Source organism: Carlito syrichta, unplaced genomic scaffold (assembly GCF_000164805.1).
Source record: "Carlito syrichta isolate Samal-C Ts95f unplaced genomic scaffold, Tarsius_syrichta-2.0.1 Scaffold315561, whole genome shotgun sequence".
NCBI lineage: Eukaryota > Metazoa > Chordata > Mammalia > Primates > Tarsiidae > Carlito > Carlito syrichta.
Window position 1 is genome coordinate 1,818,448 of NW_007259657.1, and position 15,142 is coordinate 1,833,589.

The following is a 15,142-nucleotide window of genomic DNA, read 5'->3' on the forward strand; positions in this document are numbered from 1 at the left end:
TATGGTTTTACAAATGTTGAACCAGCCTTACATCCCAGGAATGAAGCCTACTTGGTCATGATGGATGATTTTTGAGATGTATTGTTGAATTCGGTTTGGTAAGATCTTGTTGAGAATTTTATCATCTATGTTCATCAAAGGTATTGGCCTGTAGTTCTCTTTCTTTGTTGGATCTTTACCTGGCTTGGGTATCAATGTGATGTTGGCTTTGTAAAATGATTTGGCGAGAGTTCCATCTTTTTCAATTGCCTGGAATACCTTCAGTAGATTGGTATCAGCTCCTCCTTAAATGTCTTGTAGAATTCTGCTGGAAAGCCATCTGGACCAGGGCTTTTTTTGTAGGATGTTTTCTTATTACATAGTCAATTTCCTTGATTGTTATTGGTCTATTTAGGGTCTCAATTTCTTCTTGTTCCAACCTAGGTAGGTTGTGTTATGTCAGAAAGTCCTCCATTTCCCTAAGGTTTTCAAGTTTATTTCCATACAAGTGTACATAGTAGTCGCCAATGATCTTTTGTATTTCTTCTGGGTCAGATGTGACTTAATATTTTGTGTTTCTGGTTGTGCGTATTTGGGTTTTTTCTCGTTTTTTCTTGGTCAGTCTAGCTAGGATACCATCGACCTTGTTTATCCTTTTGAAGAACCAGTTTTTTGTTTCATTGGTTTTTAGTATTATCTTTTTATCTTCTATATCCTGGATTTGGGCTTTTATTTTGGTGATCTGGATTCTTCTGCTGAAATTAGGGTTTTTGTGGTCTTGCTTTTCCAGCTTCCTTAGGTGGCTTGTTAGGTTGTTAATTTGTGTTCCTTCCATTTTCTTCATGTGTGTTTGTAGGGATATAAATTCCCCTCTTACTACAGCTTTTAAAGTGTCCCAGAGATTTTGGTAAGATGTTTCTTCATTTTCATTTGTTTCCAGGTATCTTTTGATCTCTGCTTTGATTTCATCATTGACCCAGGAGTTGTTTAGCATCATGCTACTTAGTGTCCATGTCTTTGTGGATTTGGGGGGGACCTTGTTAGTGTCAATGTTTATTTTTATTCCACTGTGGTCCGAGAAGGTGCATGGTAGAATTTTGGTCCTTTTAAATTTGCTTATGCTTGATTTATAGTCAATTATGTGGTCAATCTTAGAATATGTTCCATGCAGTGATGAGTAGAATGTGTATTCTGTGGTCTTTGGGTGGAGGGTTCTGTAGGTATCAATTAAGTCCATTTGGTCCAAAGTCACATTGAGGTTCCGGATCTCTTTGCTGATTTTTTGTCCTGATGATCTGTCTTGGGTTGTGAGTGGGGTATTAAAGTCCCCAGTTATGATGGTGTTAGAGTCAATATGTTTCTTTAGTTTTCCTAGAAGATGCTTTATGAAAGTTGGCACACCTGTGTTGGGTGCATATATGTTTAGGATAGATATTTCTTTTTGATGGTTTGAGCCTTTTATCATTATGTAGTGAACTTCTGTATCTTTTTTGATTTTTAATAGCTTGAAGTGTATTTTGTCTGAAATTAAGATCGCTACTCCTCCTTTCTTTTGTATTTTGTTCGCCTGAAAGTTTGTTTCCCATCCTCTTTCTTTGAGTCTGTGGGTATCCTTTCTAGTGAGGAGAGTCTCTTGAAGGCAATAGATTGTTGCCTGATGATATTTTATCCATTTTCCCATTCTATGTCTTTTCAGTGGTGCATTTAGTCCATTCACATTTAAGCTAATAATTGAAATGCAAGAGTTGATCCCTGTCATAAGCTTCTTACAGAGTTATTTCTGTTTGTTTGTTGTCTTTCTTTGGATTTTGGAGTTGGCGCATGTGTTTTTAATCTTTTGCCTGTACTCTTGTGAAGAATGTTGTTGTTCTTTTTTCTTTTTCTTCTGAGTTCAGTACTTTCTTGAGTGTTTCTTGTAGAGGTGGTCTGATGGCAGTGTAGGTTCTTAGGGATTGGATATCTGGAAAAGATTTCAATTCTCCCTCACTAATGAAGCTTAGTTTGGCTGGGTAGGTTATTCTTGGTTGAAATTGTTTCTCTTTTAGAACTTTGAAGATAGGGCTCCAGGCTCTCCTAGCCTGAAGGGTTTCTGTGGATAAATCTGCTGCTATTCTAATTGGTCTTACCTGGTAGGTAGTCTGGCCTTTTTCTCTTGCTGCCTTTAGGATTTTTTCTTTTATAGCTTCTTTGTTTAGGTGAATTATTATGTGTCTGCGAGTTGGTCTTCTCATTTGTTGTCTTGCAGGAGTTCTCTGAATCTCTTGTGTTTGAATTTTTTCATCCTTGATGAGATGAGGAAAGTTTTCTTGAATGATTTCATGAAATGTTTGTTCCAGTGTGGACTCTGTTTCTCTCTCTGCCTCAGAAGCCCAATTACTCTTAGGTTTGGTCTCTTGAAGTGATCATTCATCTCTTGCAGGTTTTGTTCTATCTTTTTGAACTTCTTTTCTATGCTTTTGGCAGTTTGGGTTAGTTCTGTGTTGTGGTCTTTGAGCTCTGAGATTCTTTCTTCTGCTTGGCTAATTCTGCTTTCCATGCTTATTAGTTTGTTATTTATTTGCATCACAGTATTCTTTACTGCTGTTATTTCTGACACCAGCTCCTTCCTATTTTCCTCTTGTCTCTCAATTTTTAAAATTCTCTCTATTAATGTCTAGATGTCTGGGTTTATTGCATGTGACCAGTCATTCTGGGGGCTCTTCATTGTTTGTGTTCCAGAATCTGTTTTCTCAGTGTCTGATCTCCCAGGGGTCTGTGTGAGACCTATATTCTTCTTTTGGTTTTTCTTCATTTGTGTCATTTTTTTCCCCCTCCCTTATTTTTCCTTCCTTCCATGTCACCGTCTTCTTTAATTCTGTTATTCCAGGGTAGAGGGATTGGTTTTACTTCTGTTTGTTCAATCTCCTATTCTTTATGTATGCCCTCTTACTTTGTTCAATTCTGGAGTTGCACTGTAGGTTGGGGGTGGTCCTTTTTGCAGTTTTGAGATTTACTTAAGGGGGGAGCTATGATTCAAAATCTATCTGTAGGTCGTGGTATTTGCTGACAGGTGTGTGGATAATCTAGAACCCACTTCCCACTGCCTTGGAATCTGTCTGTGCTGTGGGGCTGTAGGTTTATTCCTTGAAATAAAATGTGGTTAGCAGAGGGAAGAGAATGGAGCAGACAGTGGGTTGAAGAGGGAGGTGGAGAGATAGAGAAGTAACGGGGAAACAAATGAGTGTACCAACAAATGGAGAGAGAGACCTATACTGAAACAGATAAAAGCAATAGACCACAGCTACAGATGAACCAACTCCCATACCAAATAAAAATACAGTGATGCTAACATACAAGCTAACCATCCACCTTATTGGTGTGCTGTTCCTCTATACAAACATATGGTTTATTGAGAGAAGAAAAAAAAGAAAAGGAAAAGGAAAAAAGAAAAAAAGGGAACAATACATTAGGAATAGCATTAAGTCTTTAAACTAACAGAACCAATCAAGCACACTGAGACTTTTCGTTTAAGTCCAAATCAGCTCTGATTTCTAGCTTTCTTTTCAAGCTGGTAAATTAGTTCTCAGTTAGGGTCAGTTGCCCCTGGCCTGCTGTGAAGGGCAGTTCAGATCACCCTCCGTTCACCACTCTGGCGTATGTCTTTTTCAAGTTTGTTTCTCCCATTTTGGTGTTGTTACCTTGAATCACTAGCAGGTGGCGCTATCTCAGCTGCTTACCCCCGAGGGGGTGGGGCCGGACAGGAACCAGCAGAGACTGGAGATGGATGACTGCCTCAGGGCATAGGCAGGAGACTCACGGTGGGCAGGACGTCTCAGTTGCAGCAGAGGTGGCAGTGATCCCAGCAGATCTTCTCTGCAGGGACTTCAAGGACTGAAGTCGTGGATCGCCTCAGGCACGGGTGGCGTGATGCGCTATGGCTGCCACGGAGGCCACGGCAGCGGCACCGCGGCTGCTGTGTCTGTGCTGCAGCGGCTGTCCAGACCGCTGTGATGCCCCAGTGGTGGCAACAGCCGAGCTCCGTGTGAAGAGCAGGCTACGATGTTGGGGTCTGCAGCCCCTGGAGAGAGAGCCAGAGACCCACCACAGTTCTCGTTTGCAGAGGGTTTCATAGACCAGGTTGCCCTATTACCATCTTGTTGGAAGTCCCGGTTTTACTTTTATTAATAGCCTTATTGAATTATTATTTTTTTTAGTGCATAATAATTTTATTTCCAATAATAAAAAAGCAGAAGTGATATATCTAATAAGAAAATGGTTAGATATGTTATGGAATAGCAGTTTATTGATGAAATATTACATAATCATTTAAAAAATTCTTCTACTCTGCCTTTATATATTCATTTATTTTTTCTTTATTTTAAAGATGTGGGGTACAATTCAGGGTTAGGTATACAAATGTTCATTTTGCAGGTACCCTTGTTGATGAGGTGTGCCCCTCCCCTGGTAGTTTTCCACTACTGCCAATCCCTTTCTTGTAGTATTATGATAATTGTTCAAGGTCCGCTTATGAGTGAGAACACATGGTACTCTGTTCTTTGCTTCTGTGACAGATCACTGAGTATGATAGGCTCGAAATGAATCCAAGTTGCTGCAAATTTATTGCTTACATATAATGAAATTCAACTATTTTAAGTGTATGGTTCAATGATTTTTAGTAAATTGATAAATTGTGTAACTATCACCCAAATCCCATTTTATAACCTTTCTATCACCCTAAAAAGATCCCTTATGCTCCTTTGCAGTCAATCCCTGCTCCCATCCTCAACTCCAAGCAATAGCTAATATGCTTTCTATCTCTAGATTTTTATTTTCTGGGCATTTCATATAAATGGAATAATATAACATGGGATCTTCTGCATCTGGTTTATTTCATTTAGCATAATGTTTTTGACATTTCTCCACGTTGTAGCATTTATCAGTGATCCATTCCTTTTTTTTTGGAGATGGAGTCTCACTCTGTTGCCTAGGCTGTACAATCTCCTGTGCTCTGGTGATCTTTCTGCCTCAGCCTCCTGAGTAGCTGGGATACAGGCATGCACCATCACATCCAGTATTTCTTTGACTTTTTAATATAGAGATGAGCTATGTTGCCTAGGCTTGTCTTGATTTCCTGGGCTCAAGCAAGCCTCCCTCCTTGGCCTCCCATGAGCTACCATACCTGGCTCCATTCTTTTTTATTGCTGAATAATATTCTACTGTCAAAATGGACCACATTTTGTTTATCCATTCACCAGTTTATGTGATTTTGGATCATTTTAAATTGCTGAGTATTATGAATAAAGACATTATAAATATCATTTAAGTATCTGTGTCACTCTGTTGCCCAGGTTGTAGGGCAGTGGCATACTCCCAGCCACCGCAGCCTCAACTTGCTGGGCTTAGGTGATCTTTCCATCTCAGCCTTCCACGTAACTGGAACTACAGGCGTGGGCCACCACACCCAGCTAATTTTTTTATTTATTGTAGAGATGAGGTCTTGCCAAGTTGCCCAGACTGATCTCAAACCTGTGGGCTCAGGTAATTCTTTTACCTCGGCCTCCCAAAGTGCTGGGATTATAGGTGTGAGCCTCTATGCCTGGCTAATACATGTTTTAATTTCTCTTGGATAGATACAGAATAATTTCTTGATCAGACTATGAACTTTTGTATCATGAGCCAAATATAGTTCTATAGATATTTTTGTAATTTTCTTTTTGCATGGTATTGTATTGAAACCTTGAGTCATATACCTAAAAATTAAAATACGAATGAATATGTTAATATGAGAAGTGCAGCTATATGGCTGTTAAAATTTACTTGGCATCTGGTACAATTTACTGTCATTCACTGGTAACTACCTCTAGTCTTCCTGTCTGGAATAAAAATGACATATACGTATATTTACTCCTCTGCTAATATCACCAAAAAGCCTAGCAATTGTCATTTTCAGGCTGTCTGCTGTGAGGCTATGCGGCACTCTAATTCTTTAAAACTGTTTCCTTGAATATATCATTGTATTCCTTCTCTTTTTGTCATTTTATGTTCGAAGGACATTTCATGTTTGAAAACGGGGATTTAGGTTGACTTTTTAAAAGAGCCAAGAGAAAAAAGAAATTTGTTTCAAAACATTTTTAAATCCAGAACAACGTGCAGGATAGTTTACTAATTTACCAGGGATGCTGAAACACTGAAAAATGTCCCTTGCAGTTGCCATTCTCTGTTCCTGGCTTCCTGTACTGCAGAGAAATCTAGAGTGCAGTTCTCCGTGTGTACATTTTTAACAGTGTAAATAGGAAAAACATGATGACGAGTGAGGAGCTCAAGGGCCATCTCTTTCACAATTGTGTGATAAAACTTGTTTTAAGTGTAGGTTGAAGCTTATTTTGAATGTATATTGAAACTTGTTTTTAAAACTCAGATGTATGCTTGCTTTCCCGCCCAAGCCCGGTAGTATATTTTTGGTAAACAAGTTCACATCCCAAAAGAAAACCGCGGAGTCACGGTGCAGACCCTCTGGCCCCATATCCTGCTCCACTCCCCTAGTAATCTCACATTCCAGATGTCCCAACCGGTTTCACCCAGCCCGCCTGACCGTGATGGTCAGCCTCAACCCGCGAACATACAAACCAACCAATCCCAAACGCCCCCGTACCCAGTAGGAAAAATTACCCAATCAGGTGCAAACAAGTTTAAAGTTCTTTCCCCTCCCTTGTAACTGTGTATATAAGCTGCTTGCTGCGCTGGGTTGAGGCTCTCGTTCCTGTATCGCTGCGCTGGTTTCGGACATGAGCCCAGACTCGAGCCTGAATAAAGACCCTCGTGTGATTTGCATTGGAGCTGGCTCTTTGGTGGTCTCTCGGATTCAGGATTCGGGTACAACAACGAGGAATCTGAAAACCAACAACACGTCTCAGGACATTTCTGTTAAGTTCGTAGTGATAAAGATCGAGACTTAGAATATGATCATTCATTTATTCATTCATTCACATTCAAAATAGCCTCTTATTAATTCTAAGGATGCTTATGTGGTACTTTCCATGTGCCAGGGACTGAGCTGTGCACCTAGATTACAACTGTAACCAGCAGTTTAAGTTGTACACAGCAAAGAAAGAAGCTATTTAGCAGATGGTTTTCCAACTAATTAAAAAAAAACACCAATTTTCTTTAGAGGAAGTTGGCAAATTTTGGTTACTGGATTTTAAAATCTTTGGAACTTTTCTTGATCTCTTTGGTAGGATAACTTGGTTGGCATTTTTCCTGAATCATCTGTGGGTTTGATATTTAGCAGCTTGTAAGCCAAGAAAACCATGACCCAGGACAAAAAGAATTATTCTGTAAAGTGAAAGTTCCAAGACCTTCAAAATGGGGTCTTCTGGATTCTACATGTCTTAGTGAGATCCAACACAAAGGAAAAGATATAAATATTGTTCAAAAATAAAAATATAAGATTAATCCCAAGCACTTATATAGAATAAAAATATTGTGCTGTGTCCTATTTGTGTAAGATTCTTGCACATTTCCTAGCACTACTGATTTTGTACAGGATACTTAGTGCTTGCTTCAGTTGACTGTGGCATGATAGATCCTTACTATCTGCTTTTTTTGTCTGCTTTTTTTTGGGTACCAGATTCCCAGGTAAAGCATGATATGATTTTTAAGTTCAAACTTTTCTGCATCAAAATTATCACTCATCGGGTGACATTTATAGGATGAAACATCTTACAAATTAGAAAAAAGTGTTGCTGTTTTAGTACTAAAGTCTAGAAACTATTATCCAAGAGAAAAACCATTTTTAAAATAGGTATATATAAAGTTACACATAAAATGTATCAAGCCAGCCGGGCTCGGTGGCTCAGCCTGTAATCCCGCGCCTTTGGGAGGCTGAGGTGAATGGATTGCCTGAGCCCGCGGGTTCGAGACCCGCCTGGGCAGCGAGACCTCATCTCTACAATAAATCAAAAAATCAGCCGGGCATGGTAGCGCATGCCTGTAGTTCCGGCTACTTGGAAGGCTGAGGCGGAAGGATTGCTGGAGCCCAGCAGGTCGAGGCTGCGGTGGCCAGGAGCGGCCACTGCACTCCAGTCTGGGCAACAGAGTGAGACTCCAATTCAAAAAAACAAAAACAAAAAAAATGTATCAAGCCAGGCGTGGTGGCTCACACCTGTAATGTTAGCACTTTGGGAGGTGAAGGTGAGAGATTTGCCTGAGCCCAGGGGTTCGAGACCAGCCTGGGCAACTTGGCTAAACCTTGTCTCTACAATAAACCAGGAAAAATTAGTGGGGCATGGTGGTTAATTGGAACGTACTTGGAAGCCTGAGGTGGAAGGATCGCTTGAGCTCAGCAGGTCGAGGCTGTGGTGATCGTGAGCATGCCACTGCACTCCAGCCTGGGCGACAGAGTAAGACTCCAACTCAAAACAAACAAAAATATCGAATTCTAACTCTTAGAGTTACCGGTTGTCCAATGACGCTAGAAGGTCATTATCACCACAATCCAACATCTGTACATTTTCCAAAGGGTGGACATTCATAATCCTGGTTTAGCCCTTTTTTTCTAGACCTTTCTTATATAACATTAGATCAAGATCCTTCCATTTTCTTTCTAGACTTTTCTTACAGAACATTAACAAAATAGTGAGTTTCAGTATCAACCAGTGTCAAATTAGGAAGTACACTTTAGAGATTCCTTATTTGTCAGTGTAATGGCTTTTAAATAGAAAGACCTTTGGTACTAAAATAACAGAATGAAAACACAGCTATGTTTAGTGTCTGCCAGGATTAGGATCAGAGATGCTCTGAGTTCCATAAATATGCCCCACTACCACAGGGCCACTGGAGAAAGTGGTGGGTTTGAATACCAAAGGAAACAGGCCCGAAGGAGCACTCAGCCTCCTGTTTTCTCCTGGTGCTGTGCATATGCTGATGGTGGGCAGGTGTAGAATTTGGCTAGCCCAGCTAATTGTCTGTATCAGGAGGAATAAGCAAATAGTACAGTAACAGTGCACTACCCCCAGATACAAATTAAACAACTCTAAAGTGCACTTACAAGAAATTAACAAAGCTCCAGAATGGAAAGTGACTTTAAAAAATTCATTCTCTTTTTATTTCAATTTTACGATTAATGGGAAATGAATAAATGAAAAGACCAAGGAGAGAGAGGAAATAGTAAGAGATTATTACCATAACACAAAAAGCTTTTATAGATATTATATTTGAATGGGATGAATAAAACAGATGGATTTTTAATCATTTTCCTGGTGTAAAGGATCACTGTTACTTCTTAAAAAGTTATTTTGGAAATCCCCAGGCTAAGCCAATGTACTTTGGGTTTCACAGTAAAGAAATCACAAAATTTTAATTCATTCCCTTGGTAGAAACAATGCTATAGCTGGCCTTTTCTTTATGTTATATCAGGGCAGGTGACATGGTCTTGAGGATAATATGAGCTGCTTACACTTGAAGTTAAAATCATACTTCCACCAACTTTGGTGCATGGAAAATATTGTAGAATTAGCTTACCACTGGTATATATTGCACCAAATATAAGAAGAACAAAATATGGCTGAGTGTGGTGATTCATGCCTGTTATCCTAGCATTTCTGGGAGGCTGAGGAAGGAGGCTTGCTTGAGCCCAGGAGTTCAAGACCAGCCTGGGCAACATAGTGAGACTGAATCTCTCTTTCTCAAAAAAAAAAAAAAAAAAGATTTCTATACAGGTAAGAGAATTTTCACATCATACACAATAATTCGACTATGTTTTCTTCTTATAATATCCTGATTGAATCAGCTCTAGGCATCACCACATTATTTGAGAACTTTGTGTCAGGCTCAGTATTAACAATTTATGTGTGTTGTCTAGCTTGATTTTCATAATTGCTCTATGCATTATTTTTAGATGTGGGGGCCTGACACGGTGGCTCAGCCTGTAATCATGGCACTTTGGGAGGTTGAGGCAAGAGAATTGCCTGAGCCCGGGAGTTCGAGACCAACCTGGGCAACTTGGTGAGACCTCTTTTCTACAATAAATCACAAAAAAAACTAGCCGGGTATGGTGGTGTGTGTCTGTAGTTCCAGCTACTTGGAAGGCTGAGGCAAAAGTATCGCCTAAGCCCAGCAGATCGAGGTTGCGGTGGCCGTGAGCCTGCCACTGCATTTCAAGAGTGAGACTTCAACTCAAAAAAATAAATAAATACATAAATATGTGGGGTACAATTCTGGATTAGGTGTAGGTCATCATTGCACAGGTAAAATTTGGGCCTCTCTTTGGTCTCCACTTTGCCTGGTTGGATTATCTATATATTTGAAGAAACTAGGACTTGGTGAAAAATAACTGCTTATGGCCACACAGTTGGTCAGGGAAGCCAAGATTTGAATCAGAAATCATGTTTATTTGCACTAGAAACAACCAGCAAGGAAAACTATCATATGTAGCTTGGAAATAGATAAGTCACCTGAAAAAAAAGTACATATTCAGGTGTGGCTTTTATATAGATGCTTCTAACCATTTCCTCAATGGCCCTTCCTCATGATAAATTATGAATATCAAAATAACATGAGATGTTTCATGTTGGAGCATTGAAGTAATTGAAATAGATCTAATTTTTTTCTTTGGTTAGACAGCATAATATTAAGTGCTTTTCCCCAATTGGCGTTCTTACAAATTATCATTATTTTTTCAGACAGTTTTCTACTCAAGTGGCTGAGTTTTTTGTTGCAAAATTAGTTGAGATGGTTGTATACAAAATTATATTAGATGTTCCACGTGCTTTATTGAAATGGAATATTTAACATTGAATGAATTCCCTTCCCTTATTGGTAAGTTTAATCTATCTGGCACAATTTAAAAATAGATTTCATTTATGAGTCTCTTGTATTCCTATTGTTTCCTTATTTATTCAGTATTTTTCTTTAACTACTTACTGGGGAATTTAACGGCCTTCTGGATTACTCAATGGCAATCCAGAAGAACAACCAGAGAATTCAGAAGCCTCTAAGAGCATAGTCATACAAGTTATGACTAGAATACTATTTGAGGAGAAGGATGTAAGTGTGTAAAATATTATTACATTTTTTAGTGTCAGTATATGGTTGTGTATTTGAGGTGTGTGGATAATAATTTTAGATACTTGAACTTCCTTATAATCTTCTTGACTGTCCATTAATATTTTTAGGGTTTTATGAATACTAATGTATATTTAAAATGGGATTAACTAATAAAATCTTAATCTATAGAAAAAACTTGACATTTAAGTAATAAAATTATGTCTGCAAATACTCTACTTTGGATAATAGGTAGCTTTGTTGACTATATGTTTAGTAAGGTTAGCAGACAACTACCTACTTTTATTCTGAGCTGTGGAAGCTGTTTTCTTTCTTTTGTTTATGACAAAGAGGCCTGACCTAGAACAAGCTGAATCCCTCTCTACTTTTGGTTGCATTTATGGGTACTTTTTCCTCTTTGCCCAAATCACTGTTTGCCATGGACAGACCGATTCAAGGGCCTGTTTCAATGGACCTGCTCATGTGCTCAGAGTGTTGAGAAGTGAATTATGGAAAGGAAGGAAAGATATGAAATGAAGGAAGGGAATGAGAGAGGGAAGAAAGAAAAGCAAGAATGACAGAAAAGAAATGGAGAGAAAACAGCAAGAAAAATGATACATGTAAGGGGATTTTGAATGATTCAGGAAAAGTCTGGGGATGGGGAGAGTAGAACCCAATAGAGAAGACTTTTCCCACAACTTTATTCTTCTAAAGCAGGGTTTTTAACCCAGGACTCATGAAAAGAAATCTGGGCTCTTTGAGTTGGGATTTGAAAAAAGTTACATCCTTATTATCTCAAAATTTGGCATCTCCCTCAACTATGAATATAGACTACAAACTTCTGTAGTACTAGCAACATTCATGACTTTGTCTCTAATAGAAATAGCAAATATTTCCACATTACAATGTAATGGGAGTAAATATCTTGAAAAATTACTTATAACTACTACTAACTTTTTCTTAGTTAATGCCTTAATAAAGAAGCACAACTATAATTATATCATACATTTATTTTTAAAATGCTAACTGCATTTCAATGTAATCAGTTTCTTTTCCAATCCTATGAATTTTACTTCGGGTCTTTAACAATATCCCGAGTGGGTGTTCATAACTTTTACCAGATAGCAGGGCACAACCACCACAGACAGCAACTTTTCCCACATGAATGGCTTCAAGTGTGAGGTATCTATGCTCTCAGTCTGCACATTTTTTCAAATTACCTCACCACATGATGTTATTATTTTTATTTTAGAGGGAGAGAAGATTTATTACAGAGGAAAAACAATAACTTAATGGAACAAGGAAATTTAGGAGGCTCAAGAGGTCCTTATGGTAAAAAGAAGGACACTAAGTGCTAGGGAAAATGGAGTTCCATGAAAGAGACGCTTTTTGTCTTCTTTTATGGGTCAAGGGCAAATGGTTTCTTAAGATTCTTCCTAAGAAACGTACTAGCCTTAACTCCCAGAAACTCTCTTATTGTTTAGGCATAAAGTCCCAATGACTTTGATCGTGCCATCATTCATCTGACCCACATAATTTTTAATTCACTAAATCTCATCTCACAGAGCGTAATACTAACAGCGTCTTAAACGTCTTTAAACATAGGTACCTATAAAAGGCTAATTACTTCTCAGTGCCCAAAACTTCTTGTGAGAGGTTTGACTAAAAACGTTCTCTTCATATAGTAATTTTCCTTCTTTTTTATAATATGTAAGGTCAGATTTTAATAAATTCAGAATCATACTCTTATCATTTGGTAGTCTCCAGCCTAGAATATGTTTACATGCCAATTTCTCTTCAGCTTTTTAGACAATGAAGTTATTAGATAGAAGGACACTAGAGTTGATTGAATCGATGGTGTTTTTTTATAGACTCCAGAAATCTCTGACAGTATCTTCGGTGCCTGAGTTCCAAAATTCACAGTAGACACCTTCAAGAAAATGAAAATGTTTTCTCTTTAAGTTGGAATGAGCAATGGTAGTCCAACGACTATACAGAAAGTGTCACACTCAGATGAGCAGGACTGAAGTGTAGAACAAGATCACTAACTGGCCATCGATGACATATCCTGTTTTTTTGGTATCTAGGAGACTGAAAATCATTTGGTTTTCTTGATCTAGGCCACAGCTGTCTTGGGCTTCATTCCAATAATTTTGATCTGGCGAGGATTCCTCTTGGCAACATAAATGCAGTTGAGGAGGGGCTGTAATGACATGGTAGTGACAGTTGAAATGCATTTCCTCATTTTGATCTAGGTGAATGTTCACTAGTATTTTTTGACGACCATATGCTTATTCCTCTCACACTTCTTGAGGATTTTTAAAAAAGGGATTAAAAGATATTTTTTTCTCCATTAAACTCGACAGAGTCAATGTTGGTTAATCCATCATATTATAATGTATGAAAATCAATAAGCAGAAAAATGCAAAGTACCCCTATGTACCTAGTCCCCTATCTCCAAGAAATGTATTCATTAGGAAAGGCAACCTCACAGCGAATTTGTTAGCCTAATTATGATGCATTTCCTTTTAAACAATTTATACACAATTATTGATCAAAAGTCTTCGTAACAGGCTTCCCAGAGCAATTCATTAGTTCAATAAAACAATGTAAGCAATAGTTGGAGCACATTTACTTCATAATCATTTTGTTAGGGAAAAAAAAAAAGCACAGCAGCTGCAGTTCAGTGTAGATAGCCATCAGAAACAGTTGATTTATCAAAATGAATTGATCTTGGCAGTTTCCATTCCAGGGCTTAGATAGAGAAACACAATTAGAATTCAGTGCTGTGCACACAGCCAGAACAAAGCGATGTTGGCTCATTTTCCAGTAACATGGACTACACTGTGATTAGATAGAATATCCAGAATTTATCCAGCCATTCAGATGAAATCACACATCTAAGTGACCAATAAATGGAATAAAAGCACTCTCTGATCTACCTTCGTAGGACAATGACAGCCCAATCCCTCCTTTTTTTAAATGTAACTTTTTTTTCTCTATTTAAATAGCTTTAGGAGGTACAGATAGTTTTGGGTTACATGGTTGCATTGTACAGTGGTGAAGAAATCTGGGCCTAAAGTGTACCCACCACTCCCATCTGTGCACATTGTCCCTGATAGGTAATTTTTTTGTCCCTCCACCCGTTCCCCTCTTCCCCTTCTGAGTCTCCAATGTCCATTATATCATCTCTATGCCTTTAGTTTAGCTCTCACTTATAAGTGAGAACATGTGGAATTTAATACCTTCTTTTAAACCTGGGCCTAAACCTTGTTCTAAAACACAGCATCCATAGAACTACAAACACACGCAGTGTACCAGGAAAACGGTGTTACAGCTGACCTTGTAAAATGACCTCTCCAGTGAAACGGATTATTGCTCTGATGTTCCCTAGGGTTGTGGCTGGGAAGACCTTTTGTCAGGGCCTTTAATCCTAATTTTTAAGCATCGATCATAGCCCTACACAGCTGCCTAAATTCAAAACTTCTTTTCTCATCCATACTTTCCCTTCTTAAAAACTGTGGCTTGATTCATTTGGTTTAGCAGCTGCCTTCTTATAGCACATGCCTCCCAGATACACAGATTACATCGATAACTGGCCATCTGTGCTCAACAGTCATTCGCACCAGCTCCAAATCTTCTTGGCTTCTCTTTCCAAGCTCTCAGTGGGATACTTGACCCTCAGGTGCTGGGAGGCAGTCAAAGATGCAAAGAGCCCTGGATTCCACACAAGAGATGCTGAGCTGGATGACTCCATGAACGTGGCCTGTATGGGAGGGCGACCATCTTTTAAAAAATTCAGAGAGATGCTGCAAATACCTCAAACTTATTTTCATATTACCTGCCTTGTTTTGCCTAAGAGGTGATGGATGTTCCAGGCCTATGCTTATTTGTTGTTGCCACTAAATTTTTAAGGTCCAAATCAGGCTCTCACTCCCACTGCCAGGAAGAACGCTCAGCTGAATATATTATTTGCTGCCAACATTTTCTCATTCTGGAGACTTTGTGGTCGGCTTGTGTTGCCGTGGGTGCCAAGTCTGTTCTGGGGGGACCAATTGGGAAGCTCTGCAGAAAGACAATGAATTCTATCACATGCTAGGAAAGTCATGGTCACAGGGCTAAGGGGAAACAAACCAAATCCCAA

General features: G+C 38.8%; 1 protein-coding gene across 1 annotated transcript in view; it reads right to left on the reverse strand.

Annotated features, from left to right (window-relative positions):
- The window catches only part of CPB1 (carboxypeptidase B1), a 100,979-nt gene extending 86,051 nt beyond the window's left edge, over positions 1–14,928 (reverse strand). Inside the window, exon 1 of the mRNA XM_008072976.2 lies at positions 14,840–14,928. The gene's annotated coding sequence lies outside the window, so the exon portion shown is untranslated. The remainder of the gene's footprint in view (positions 1–14,839) is intronic.
- Positions 14,929–15,142: the final 214 nt, after the last annotated feature.